General features: G+C 37.7%; 1 protein-coding gene across 2 annotated transcripts in view; it reads left to right on the forward strand.

The window, feature by feature from the left end:
- CTBP1 (C-terminal binding protein 1) overlaps positions 1–14,591 on the forward strand; it is a 226,608-nt gene that overhangs the window by 856 nt on the left and 211,161 nt on the right. The gene's annotated exons all lie outside the window — the stretch shown is intronic.

The raw sequence follows: 14,591 nt of genomic DNA on the forward strand, positions 1-14,591 counted from the left end.
GGGAAGGCGAGTAAGAACAAGGAAAGGAATATCTGTGACACACCATGTATGCTCCTAGATAAACTCCTGCCATCGCGGAGTGCCTTTAAATATTTGAACAGCTTCTGTTAAGTCAAATAAAATTGGTTACCATGAGAAACAAAAAAGTCTAATAGAATAGTTGAACACACTAATGAAAATCTGAATGTAAAATTGTTTCAGAATCATTCCAAGAATTGAATTAGACAGAAAATCTTTTTAATAACAGTCATAGTAACACGTTTAAACATTTTAGCTTCTGAGATCCTGGAAAACAACACACAGGGTACAGAAATAGCAGGGGTGGATGGTTTGTGCTCTTACTGTCGCATAAATTGAAATGTAATCATCTACTAATGATATTAAAATCAGTCTGTTTTTAGGATTTTATGGTTGTTGAACATATCGAGGCATACACAAATAAAATCTTTAATCTTAAAGGACAATGATTGAATGTCCGGACCCAGTGGTTAAATCAGATGTGGTAACTATGGTGAGAGGTAAAGTTACTTAGCTTCTCACAGACCATGCATATGTGGATTTCTTTTCGTATAATGGAGATTAAGGAGAAAAGGATTAGAGAATCTAAAGGGAAATTTTGAGCTGGAGACCTGTAGCCTTGCTCTGGGAATTAGCACAGAGGAGGCTTTTAGAACAGAGGCAGGATGGAAGTAAACACTCTTGTAATATATATTGATGATAATTCTAGAAAGGAGTCTTTCTGGTTGGCAGTGTCTACAGCAGCTCACACGTACAGGAATGAAATCAATCCTCTGCATGTGAAAATAATACTCCCACTCCAACAAAAACAAATAAACAAAACCCAGGCGTGGATCTTTGCATTATACCAAGTGACAGCATAAAATCAGGTGAAGTCTGATATTCCGAATTAACTCATTTTAGGCTCTTGCAGAATAAAGCAGTATTGATTATTTGGATTGCATGGCATTCCTATTTTTCAACGTGCATGTCATATGTATTTAATTAAAAACTTCAAAATAGGTGGTAATATGGAGTGGGAAATAAAACATAGCTTAATATTTTAGCCAGTAAATATGGGGGGTGTTTGAACTGTATGTAGCCAGAGAGACTTTGACCTTGTTCCTGGTTTTCCTTGAGTTGAGGGAGTGCAGTGTTACCCTGGGCTTTTCAGGAAGGAACTTCAGGTTGTGCTGATCAGCTCAGAGGGATATGGGAAGGATTGCCATGCTGGCATGTGAGTTATATGGTCTGAGAGAACCACCAGGGTGTTACTAATTAGTAAATAGCTATTCGGTATGTTTTGAAAGCAGAACTGGGAGAGGTCAGGGTTAATTTTTGAGTACAGAGGGACCATTTCTCACCCTGAAAGTAAGTGCACTGTTGCAGTGTAGAGATACCTTGGAGATAAGAGGTATGTTCAGCTTTCTAGTAATATAGGTTAAAACTTAGCAGATTTTGGGTAATGCAGTAGAAACATCTTTATTAAAATATTTTAAAGTTTGGATTTTTTCCTCCCAACTAATACAGTGGTTGAAAAGAAGGAGAAAGTCACAGGGGATCTAGGAGTTCAGCACAGTCTATACACTGCATGTTAAAACTTTTAGGATATTAGTAGATTGGTTAGCGAACTTTTAGCCTTTTGTGGGTCATAGTCCTGCACTTTCCTTTCTCAACTGTTATCAGCGTGTATTACCAGCTATCTGTTTGGGGGCGTGCAGTCACTACGAAAGTGCAACAGTGTGTGCTAAACCTGGGGATGGAGTGGATGTTTGTGGACTTCAGGCAAACTGGTAAGTAATAGGCCCAACCTCAGGGTAACTCACATTCATTACAAATCTCTTTCACAATAGAAATGACAACTCAGAATGTATTGATTTTTGTTTTTAAATTGCCATTTCTTGAAAAGTGTTAAAACCCCACTATTTATATTATGCTTTAATAGGCAGATAGAGAAAGAAAAGGATTTCTATTATTGTAGACAATATTTTGCTTTTTTCTTTTGTTGGAGTTGACACTTGAATGGACTTGTATGTTATTACATTAATAACAATTATTATTTCAGATGAGATTTTTCATTTATATAATGACTGTTATTTTATATTGAAACAGAAAGCTTCCATACACTAGAACAAAAATCAGATATAGCCATTGATGCAAGACAAATTCATTGTTCAATGTATTTTCAAATTGTTCTTATCATTTTTCTCAATTTTCTCAATTAGAATGTACCAAATTTGAGAGATACTTGATTTTTCAGGTACAAGACACTGTAAACCCTAACAGGTGGGGTAGGACAGTGAACTCAGTGAAAGTAGTATCTTCCTTGCTTTCCTATCAGGTCAAGTCAATTTACCTTTATCTTTGGAAGGCTTATGATGGCAATTCCTTCTTAAAGTACTTGAACATCCATTGAGGTTTTGAGACAAGCCATATTTTGTTTTAGAGGGCCACATATCACCAGTGGATGGTGGATGCTCCTGTAATGCTTTTTTATCTGCACCAAAAGTCATTAAGCACATAAAATAAATCACTAGTGATTTTGATAATAAAGTGTTTCCAGAAAATAATCTAGATGGGGACAGAGCTGTTGAGGTATTTCCAGAAAACTGTTGCTAATTTTGAAGTTTTCTTGGTATCTGTATATCAGGTTAGTACTTTGATGGTCTGTCAGTACTCAACATCAATCTCTGTCAAAGTTTAGGACAAGAGACAGGCTAGTTGCTCAGATGTTCTGTTGGGATTCAGCCAGCAGTGTAGTGTAGCAGCATTTTAGGATGGGGGGGCGGCGAAGGAACTCTCCGCTTCCCAGTGAGACTATTTAAATGAGCATCAGAGAACTTCTGTCCTTCTCATTTATATTTGTAGGTTGTAAAAACGAGCAGAGCAAGACTGAAAATTCCAGCGCAAACACCTATGTTTGTGCTCAGCCTCCAATAGCTGAATAGTTGCACTTAAGTCTTTGGGTCTACAGAAGTGAACAAGGGTTTTCAGGATTAAATTTTACAGTATTGATCTTGTTCTCTTCGTGTGTGGCTGTGGAAATTCTCCAGAGCAATGCAAGCTCTTAACTGTTCAAAGGTCTCTGAGAGATGGTTCTCACTCCATTTGCACTTCATCCACAGCTATGTAAATTGGTTTCAGGTGCTGTGTAGGGTGTATGGAGCAGCTTAGTGCTGAAGGAGTGTGAAGGGAAGTTTAGAAGGGATTAGAGTGAACTGTCAGCTTGTACAGGTTATTCCTCACGGTTTGCATTGGTGATTTGCCAAGGACTGATAAATTTTATCAGCCTGAGAAGAGTACCTTGCCTGAGAACAGCAGGTAAATATTAAATTTTGATGATAAAACTTAAGAAAGTGTAGTTGGAAATACAAATTGCATCTTAAAATTCAACAGTTTCCTGCAAGTGTTTCTCCCCTGAAATGATCTATTGGTGTCTTCACCTTTGTAGCTCTCAGACTAGGTATTTCAGTACTGAAAATGGTCATTTGCTGCTCTCTGCTTTTGGTGTAGTTGAAATAGCCCCAAACACTTCAAACAACAAAATAAAAGTATATTTTAAAGAGCAAGATTTTGTTTTAAAAAACAAAACAAAACAAAAAAAAACACTTCAGAATCTTAAAAACAAATTTCTCAAACAGTTTTCCATTTGACAGGAATAATTTTTTTCTTCACTTGGAGAACAAGCCAATATGGCTTAGTTTGTGAAATTTGTTTATACAATGGTATTTTCTGTCTACGCGGTGCCTGGAATATGTCTTAACACATACATAATAGGATAAATAAGAGTTTTTGTATCCAAACAGCTTCTGTTTATCTTTCTGAGGAAGAAGCGTGTGTCGGAAGAAGGGATTCTTTCAGCTTTGGGAAAATGAGTGAGTGCTCTATCTGGTAGATTAGTACATTTATTAGCTTGGTAAATCGTAGATCCTCAGCTATGTGACAGCTTCCTTTTAAAACAATAAAGATTCGGTGTTTTTTGTGTGGAAATCATCCTAACTTTTGCTCTGTTAATGTATTTCTCTGCATTTCTCAGGTAACCATGATGGGTTTTGTGAGGGAAGTTAACCAGTGAGGTTGGTATGAAGTGGTAGTGCCTGTACAGGTTGGAGCATCTGCCCTGTATTTTGCAGGGAAAGAATGTCAGTCTGAAAGCTTTTGAGTGCCCTTTTTTTATAGAGCTGTCCTGATCTCTCTTTTCCCTGCTTTGCTTCCTGATACTCCTCCAAGAAGAACATGGCATGACATTTTCTTACATCTCTTCAACTGTCAAATGTGTGGGTATATCCTCTTCTTCTTTTGTACCTTGTTTATGCTGTAGTGTGACAGAAAAGTAGAGGTAGAAGTTGATAATAAATTAATATATTACTCTAAGTACTTTTAAGCATATTATCTTTTTTTTTTTTTTTGAATATCCACTCTTTCACCCTCTGTTGCTGCCGTGAGGGAGTGATATCTGTGTCACAGTCATTCTGTCTTTTCAAGTGTAAGTGATGCGAATATGGTCTAATGCTGTTAGTATATCATTCTCTAGGCCCTCTGGTAGAAACAGATATGGAAAACAAAAGCAATGATATTCTTCAGTGTGCGTTGAGAGCAGGTGACCAGTGGAATTTCAGCCGTGAGGAACAGTCAGATCCATCTGTTATACTCACATTGTTGCGCAGGGGTTGATGTGTTCACCCAAAATCCTGGCACAGAAATTAAAGGAGAGATCTTGTTTACTTTTAGGGTCAAAATATCTGGGAAATATTCTTTTTTTTAAAAAACAAACAAACAAACAAACATTCTCCTCAATAACTGTGGGACAGGAAATTGGTTCTGCAGCTTCCTACCTCCCAGGAAGGCAGCTCGAAGGAAGTAAGGCTTGTGGGAGGGTCTTTGCACTGTAAAAGTTAAGTAGATGAAATCCTTTATTTAAGACAAACTGTACTACTTTCAGCCCTAAATTGTTACACTGGTGAAGATGTCAAAACCAAGGTGACATTGATTCCTATGGGAGCAATTCAAAAATCTAACTTTACTGATCCTGATGTCACTGTATCAAACACTTATATTCTGATTGTAGATCAAGGTTTCTGGACCTTATTGATACTTACTTTGGAGGGACTAAGCTAAATCTAGGCCTTCCTGCTTTCAATTCTAGCATCTCTGCTTGCCCAGCTAAAGGAGATTTCATTCTCCCATTGAGTCTTGGGGGTGGCAGGATAATTGCATAGAGACAGGAAGTATGCATGGATTGTAAGAGCAGATAGTTTCAAGGATCTAATTAGCACTGTACAACAAAATTAATAGATACAAAGATGGGTATGGCAGATATTTAAATCAGTCTTTAATGGCATTCTAGGTTTTGGATATTTGCATTTGATTTTCAGCTGTTTTATTCTGGTTTTGACTACAGATTTCCTTTTGTTCCTCATTGTTTTTCCAGCTTTTATCATTCTTTGATAGTGTTTTGTCTTTCAGTACTGTGTTCTGTGTTGTTTTTTTTTTCTGATTTGGAGCCCACTGGTGATAGCTTTGCCTGCTAGTCACACGTTTCCCAGAAATGCCAATAGGATTTTCTGTTCCTTTGGATGTGTTTCTAGATGAGGTGATGTCAGAAGAAGGTACAGAAAGGTCCAGCAGTTTAATCTTTAAGTGCTTAATAATAGGGTGTGATTGCTTAGATCCATCTTGAGAGAAACATATAGTCTGTTAGCAAGCTGGAGTTGTCTGGCTGGAGGGGAATGTAAAATAAAATGCTAAGCTGACCCTACCAGCACCTTCTAATGAATACTATAAGTAGTCTGGCAAGTTCCTCAGTGTGTTTGTGTTCACTGCTGTCTTATGAGATGACTTTTTGTCAGGTGTTTTCTCTCCCAGTTCTTAGATTTTGTAGGTGTTTTTCCATTCTCATGATGATGAATCAGATTATTTGAGTATTTTCAGCTGGAGATACTCCAATTGTATGGATAAGGGGGTCCAAAATCTTTTTAGTGTTTTAAGAAGTGGCAATGGCATGTTCTGGAACGTGGAAAGTTAAGGTTGAAGTGTGCGGGGCACCACACTATGTATTTCTGCTGCATGCTTTAGGAGTGGTGGGAAAAGCTGGGCTGGTGTCTTCTTCAGGAAGCCTCTTCTCTGTTTGTGCCAACCACTTCCATAATGTTATTAGCTGTGAATTCTGGCAGTATCTCAGGACCTTTTTAATAGGAAGTTAATGTATGAGAAATGATCTGGACATGGAACAGTAGCTTGTTTAATACTCAGTGCCAAGTTTTTCAACCATTCCTTGAAGTTAGAGTACTGCTCTCTCATGATATGTTTGATAGCTTTATTTTATAAAAAGGAAGGTTTTTTTGTGTGTGGATTCCTAACTGCAGTTTTCAGACTGGAATAATTTTGTATCCTGAAAAGTATTGTCTTAATTTCATCATTTGGCTTTGGACTTTAATTACCAAGATGTGGTAGCATTTGCCATCTTCCCTGCCCATGGCAGGGGTTTGGAACTGGAAGGGCTTTAAGGTGCCTTCTACCCCAAGCCATTCTGTTCTCTGATCTTTGTTAATGGATCACAGGGGACCTTTTTAGAGGTACAAACATAAATTTCTAAGAATGTGCCCACCATAACTTCAGCATGCTTTCATAAAGTGGTAACTGGTATGAAATAGTCATAGATGGTGGTAATGGAATTTATGTAGTTCTGGAAGAAGTTACTTACTGTGTGTGTGTCTTGAAATCCACAAAACCAAAGTGTACTTACAGTTACAAAGGCTTTTTTGAGCCTACAATTATTGTGAATATAGAAAAGTCTTTTTTGTTAATATCCTATTTCCCAGTGCAAACATAGAAATGATGGTTGTTATCACTGCAAATAGTAACCACTGAATACTTGATTGAAAGCATCCAAAGCAGACTATTAACTGCAAAGTAGTTAAAAACATGCAGTGCAAATATTAATGTCCTACCATCTTGAAGTTACCATAGAGTAAGGAATGCATCCGATGATGTAGCAAATCTGTTTTTCTCTCGAATTAGCTTTCTTGTTACAAGCAATCATAGCATGTGCTTTAGAGCCTTGAAATGGAAGGCATGATATAAACAATAAGTATTATAAGGGTCACGTAATTTTAATAAGATATCTTTGAGGGATATTTGCAGAGTTCTGCCTTAGACTTGTACTTTGATGGCAAAGATGTTATATTTCATCAGTCTGGGATCGTGGTAAAATCCTGATTTTGAAATACTGTTATGCCCAGTTACTTGTCAAAATAATCTGTGTCCAAATATAATGTCTGACATTTTTCCTTATACTATACCGCATTGTTTAGTTTCACTGCTGTGGAAGTTTTACAGTTTGCAGCCTGATTGAACATTCTTTGAAATTGGTGTTCACACTGACGTCAAGGCTGACAATAAAAATAGGTCTCGTAAAAACAGTAGCATACCACACCAGATAATAATACAGCACTCACTTACTGCCAGCTTTTCAACATCTGGAGATGTATCTCTGCATAAGACAAACTCAAGATTAAATAAACTTTAGTTTAAATTTTAAACTAAGGAAAAATACTGTAGTATTAACTGTAACCATACAGTGGCAGAGATTTTTCTGTTATGTGTATGCTAATATTCTAGGGAAGAATGTGATTATTTTAACTATTAGGAGTAATGAAGCTTGGTATATATACAAAATAACATATGGGGGGTTAATGAATAAGTGATGCATCAGAAGGTGGTTTAAGGAATATTTTCCTTCTCAAACACTGGTGTATTCGTTACCCTTTACGGATACAGCCTGTCAGCAGAATAAGCAGACATCCTGTCCCTCTTTAGTCTTGCTACCGAAGTAACATTACATTCAACTAAAATATATTTTACTTTTAAGTCAAAGAAAGACATGTCATGGCAATTGGCAGTTGCATATTCCAGAGCAGGCTTTCTGATGAAGGCTTCCCTCGTCAGCCTCGACTGTGGTGTAATTAGGAAGGTTATGCCAAGCGCGTATCGGGGAGTTCCTGCTAGAGTTCTTGTGTGGGAAAAGAATTTGTCATACTGCCAACTGCAAAATCCAGATCCAACAAGAGCCTGGAATTTGAATTGACAGGCCAAAAGCTTTCATTGTTTGAGTTTTCAGACATCCTGGTACAAGCCAAAAAGGGTCCCAAGAGTTTTCTGTTTTGAGATGTGTGCTCAATCCCTTGTTTGCTTAATCAGAGATTAATCAATACAGAAATTATATTTTATGTGGTTATGGTGTCTAATAGACCAGTTTTCTACTGGGTATTATATCAGTCTTAAAAATGAAAAGATATATGAATCAAGAAACAGAAGATGGATTACACCAGGAGGAAAGTAACCGGGCATTAACAGAGGGCTGTCTGCCAGCCTTATGTGCGATGCAGAGGAACTGCAGTGGAGCTTGCTTGGAAGCACAACAAACGTGCAGTGGGTGCGCTGAGCTGATCGGTAGTTAGTCTCTCCTGGGCTAAATAAGAGTGTGCAGATAAGAACACAGCCTTTCATCATTTAAAAAATATCGACCTTGCTTTTTTGTCAATACTAGTAGGAAGGAAGGTTCAGTTTTGTAGATGTCTCCCCGACGGAGGCTTGAGAAGAATGTTTTGATGGCTTTCTGCACCTTCAGAGCAAGAAGTGTGCTGCTGCAAGTTGTGTAGAGTAGTTCCCTGATGAGCCATGTGGTCCTTCCTCTTTATAGAGTAAGAAAATCTTTTCATCACCTACTTTTAGTGCTAGAGGTCTCCAGCTCAACATTTCAGTCTGTCTTCTCCATCCACGTGCTGTCTGGATGGATTACTGGCTATGGTCTAAGACCCAGAGTAGAAAATTTATGGTGTGACCCTGGAAATGCAATTGAAGGATTAGTTGGTACAAGTACAACACATCTTCCCCATTCAGTCTTTGCATTACCTTTTAGTGATGGTTCTTCGATATTTGGAGGTCCCTTATCAGGGGAGGATAGGATCGAGCTACTTAGAGAGCTGGAGGGAGTGTCAAAGTGCCACCTCATTTTCTGGCTGCTGCTTTTCAAACTAGGTATAATTCCCATTGACTGTATTTCTTTCTCGGGATTTACTGTTGCAAAGAGCTGAACTTAAAGTAATCTATTAATCATTTGCATTTGCTTATTTGTGCTTTCTAAGCATGGTTTTATAAAGACCTCATTATAGAGCTTGCTTGAAGGTGTATGTGTTAAAGATCAATAATGTAGTGAAGCATTAATAGTTGTGTTTAATACAAAATGTTACGATAAGTATCTCACAATGTATTGTTAAAGAACAAATAAGTTGACCTGAAATAAAAAATAAAAATAAAAAATCTTAATTTGGGGGAGGAATAAACAAGACTGAACTTAGCTCTATTTTAACTGCACATCCTGTAGTATACTTCAGATGTAAAAGCAGAGCAACCTAAAACGGGATGCTGAGAGTTTCCAATTTTCTACATTTCAAGTGTAGATCATCTCTTTGGTGGGTCATTGCATCCATGTGGCTAGTGTTAAGTGTTATGCTATGAAGTTATTAATTAACCACGGTAACTTCCTGCTTTAAGTGCTCTGAAACAGGAGGAAGAGAAAGGGAATTTGGTCTGCATGTGACTGACCAATTTTTGAAGAATGAGGTTCGTGTTTAATTTTATATCATCAAAACAAGGATTAATTTTAGTTCCAATTCCACGTCAAATTTAAGAAAATGATCGCTTGTGAAGATTGTACCACTTTAGACCTATGTATGCTTTTGCATTTTGTACAGGTGTATAGAAAATGCTTCTTTTGATTTTTGGCGAGTTTTAGTTTCTTTTTTGGTCACTGAAAAAAGAGTAGAAAAACCCTGAGATGCCCCAGAAGTTTGTGTTAAAACGAGAATCTGATATTGCAGAAATGACCTGGAGCTCCTGGGTGAAATGGTTGTGCCTTTATGAGGTATAGATCTCCCTACTTTATGTTAGCAATAAGAAAATTTATGATTATAGATGACATTGAAGTTTGTGTTCTGGATTCAAATTGTCGCATAAAACTCTTGCCCTACCTGATGTTGATCAAGGCACAGATTAACTTGACAGTCACATTTATGTGGTCTTTCTGTGTGGTCTTCATGGCTTTGGATTCTAGTTGGTGAACTACAAAGGTGGTGTAGACCTGAAAAGTGAAAGAATAACTGCCGTGTCAGCCCTACATTTTAGCAATTTTTGCAGCACAATAAAACACTGGCAAGCAATATAAAGCATGGTTAACATCTGTTTGGGATTAAAACATCACTGGTACTGTAATGGCTCATTCCTACTGGAGCCGAGCACTCTGTCCTCCTCATACTTTCACTGAAATCAGCAGGGGATAATCTCAGGGATCTTAAGTCATGGTATGGCCAAGATCACTGTGAAGAAGTTACAACAATGCATCTAGGGTTCCTTCTCATTTTCATTTTACAAGAGGAGGGCTGTGTTGGCTTTTTCACAATCTGAACTAATGTGTGCACGTTGGCTTCTTATACGTTTTCTTTGTAAGTGTCCAAAAGTATAGGGCTGAATACCTGCAAGAAGTCAACAGAGGTTAAAGCAAACTAAACTTTTAAAATAAGTCTGGCTGACAGATAGTCCTTCTTCATCCAGAGCAGGCAATAATGAGACCTATTACTTACAGACTGTTTTTTCAGTTTAGATGAGTTGAAGTTTGAAAACCAGATACAAAAAAAGAAAGTTTTCAGTCCTGCTTTAAACTTTGTTGCTTTTTCTATTGCTGTAGGATGGATTTCTGGAAGAATGATCTTAAAAAATAACAGCTGCTTTTGGCTTTCTTTTGGGACAGGTGTTTTTGTAATGTAGCGTGCTTAATACTAAGACAAAATTAATTAACCTGTAGATGAAGAAGTGTCTTTCTGTGAAGTGGCATTGATATGGCTAGCAAGAAGGAAGTCTGAGCTCCAAACCGTACTTGTGGAACTGAAGCAGTATATGGGCTTAGTCCTTTCTGGCAGTGTTTATTTGTTTTCCAGTCATATCAGTCCTTTAGGATAAGGGAAGGTGAGTAATGAAAGTAAGAGGATGCTTGCCAGTTTTATGAGGAAAAAGCATCTGGCTTGTCACTCTGCTAATTATTTTATCGGTGGAAGTCACAGATAAAATCGTGATGCATTTTTTTCATCTGTAGTGCTGTTGAGGTTGGCTAAAATATTGAGACCAAAGAAACCCTTTAATCTCTGACATCCTGCTTTTAAATGTTTGCTTGGAGAGCGGTTGTTTCTGTGTTCTTCCCAGCCTTTTTGTTTGTTTGTTTTGTGGTACTCTGTTCTCTGGACTTCCAGTTGCATTGCAAGCAGCAAGATAGGAGGTACGTTAAATTGTCATGTAGACCTAAGCATAGGAAAACTTGATTTGGAGGGGGAAATAAGAAGACTAAGTATAGTTTAATCTGAAGAGAAGGTAATGAAGGGCAGATATAACAGCTTTTAGGCGTGCAAGAAGTTTACATAGGGTTATGGAGGAGCATACAAGAAATAATGGACTTCAGTCACAGCAGGAGAGAGGGAGTCAGGTTGAGCTTTACTAAAATCAAACCAGCAAGTGTGTGTGTAATTTTTTTTTTTAAGTAGTGTACTGATACAGAAACTCTGGGATCAGCTGTCTGGCAATCCTACACAGTCTCAGTTATCTGAGACTTTAAGCTGCAGTTTGTACAACTTGTGTCAGGAATGACAGAAGTGTAGATGATCCGGGCTTGGGAAAGGAACAGGCCAGATGACCTTTTGAGCTCTCTTCCAGTTTCTTTCTCCATGAGCCTAAGAATAGAATAGGACAAGCATGAAAAGTTTCTGTACTTCTCACTTTTTTCATTGTGGTTTGCAGGGAAAGGGATATAACTTCTAGTCAACATTTCTTTTTTATTTTTGGCATGGGTATCCTTGAGCAGCTAACTACCAGTGCTAATTAGCCAGTTTAGCTATATTCCAGCATGTAAGTACTATATTATATCAGTTAGCCAGGATTCAAGTCGCCTGTTCATTTCAAAGTGTTCTTTAATACTTCCTAATGTATGCAAGGCCATTAGTATGCAGCTGTTTGGGAGCACCAGTCAATGGGCTGGTCTGATCTGAGTTTTGTTTTTCATTGCTTTTGAAAAATCTCTTCAGATCGCGCCAGCTTTTCCTATTCTGCAGTTTGGCCCTAAAGGTAGGAGAGCGAGCTCTGGAGCGTTTTTCTTCCTGTGATTTTTTTTTTTTTTTAATTTTGTGTGGCCTGCTATTTTACGAACTCTCTAAGTGCATTTGTGTAAATGCTTATTCAGCCCTCATGAGTTTATTCATGACTCTATCGCTGAAGCATTTGGGCGTTCATTATGTTCATGCTTCCACATGAATGAAGATGTTTTCTCTGAAAGTAGAGTTTTTCAAGATTTTTTTGTTCACGTCCAAAGCTGCTGACCTACTGTTATGTAATTGTGCGATTCCTACGTATGTAATAAAAGCTCAGCAGTTGCACATATTCTCGTTTGGCTGTGTGCGCTAATTTTTGCTGAGTCTCAGGCAGGCGGGTGGGAACTGAGGTGCGTGGCCTAGGCCCTGCTTGGCTTGCACCCTTCCAGAAGTGCTTCCAGAGGAAGCTTTTTGTGCTTTTTAGTTAGGTTTTATATATGTAAATTTCAATTTTAATATTTTCTTTCCCCCTGAAAATGAGAAATTTAATGAGAAAATGTCTGCATTCTCTCAGCATAGTCTTAGACCCCAGCAGTAAACCAGATGAGACGCTTGAGGAGAACTGACTGTATTTACTGGCCCACCTGAAACCTGTGCCCACAAAGTTGATGAGTATCTGTTTGCTCATCAGTGAGGACAGTTCTGGTGACTGTTTTAGGATGGAAGGAATTGATTTGGGCTTTCTCAAGGTGTCTCAGTGGACAACCCAATGTTACCTTGGAGAAACAGTAACTTCTATTTTTCATGGCTCAAGGGCAAGTGTTTCCTCAGATCCAATTAAATTGTATTTTGAGACACCCACCTACAGAAACAGTCTGTTGAAATTGGTTAAATGAACTTCAATTAAAGCATGCACCCAGCAGCGACTGGTTTTTAAGGCTCTATCTACTACAGATTGGTTCTCAAAATCCTCTTTTTCTTTTACAACAGATTTTCTTCAAAAGTGTCTGCATTCACTTGTTATTTAAAAAATCAAACTTTTGATGTGGGAATATCTCAACGTTGTTTAGACTGCAATTTGAGCTGTTCATTAATCCAAAGGTTTAATAAAGCTATTTCCTAAAGACTGTTTTCAAAGGCTGATGGGAAGCTAAATTCTTGAATTTTACAATAGGAATGAGAAAATCTTTAAACTCCTAAACTTGGTGCTTTTTGTCTGCCTGTCTCAAGGTTAATTCTCCAAAACTTCCTGTTGTATCATTTATAGAATTGTCTGCTTTCTGGTGCCAAAATAGCCCATGGAAACATGGCAGTGCTTCGTGTGGTTCTGAAATCGAAAGCGAAGCTATGTGGAATGTGCTACGGTAGCATGGCTGGGGCTGGGATTCCTTTGGTTGTCCTAAATTAGTCAAAATGAATTTATGCAGCAGAAGCTACTAAAGCTTCTGAGAGCTTTTCTTCCCCTCTTACTCTGAAATTTCCATAGCAGAAAGCCAGTTTCTAGATACCCAAACAGGTGGACCCACTTACCAAGTAATGTTACAGATAAGTCAGCACAACACCCCCACTGGTATCATGGGTTTTTGTAGCTCTCTGTTCAACCAATACATTACTACGTGCTGCCTTCAGAAATGGATCTGAGCTTTTCATCTTGTGTTTTGTTGAGGACTAATGTCTCCTTGTTGACCTTGCTCACTTTTACAGACTCGTCTGTAGATGGATCTAATTGATGCTGTTGATTGAAAATCAATTTCCCCTTAGGTCCACTACATGGTATTTTGTGTTCCTTTCAGCTTGATCCATACAAAGGTTTGTGTTGCAGTTGCAAAGTTGTGATGTTCGTTAACATGAGCTGGAAAATAAAGTAGATAAATAATACACAAAAAAATGGTGTGCAGAACTTCTTGGGCTGTAGCCATTGCTACTTTTGCAGCAGTTTGAGCCCTAGTAAATCATGCTAGGCTGTCAGAAGGATTCTCAAAATCTCACTTATGAAAAATTGATACAAAATAAATTTTACCAAAGTAATTCGTGAATTGTGCACCTCCTTCACTTTGTCTTTTTTGTTACTTTTTATGATGCAGTCAAACCTCTTAGTATGTTAAAGATGAACCAAGAATATATATGTGGTAACTAAACCTTAAATTATAGCTTACATTGTTTTACTCCTAGACTCTGGAGAGGCTGGAAAAGAGAATTTGCAGAGTGTTTTGTAAATGTTCTTGCATGGTACAATTTAAAATAATGAGTATCTCATTGTATTACTAGAATTACTCATAAATTTGCATTCCTTTTTTTCATTTTCAGCATGTACACAGCTACAGGGAAATTGCAGGAAGAAGTATGCTGAGTCTCAGAAATAGTTATTAAGTTTTCCTTTCTGTGATTAACATTTGTCTAATTCCCAAGTGCTTTAAGTTCAAGCTTGAACATATATTTTAATAAACATACTCTCATTTTGTA

Source organism: Oxyura jamaicensis, chromosome 4 (assembly GCF_011077185.1).
Source record: "Oxyura jamaicensis isolate SHBP4307 breed ruddy duck chromosome 4, BPBGC_Ojam_1.0, whole genome shotgun sequence".
Lineage (NCBI taxonomy): Eukaryota > Metazoa > Chordata > Aves > Anseriformes > Anatidae > Oxyura > Oxyura jamaicensis.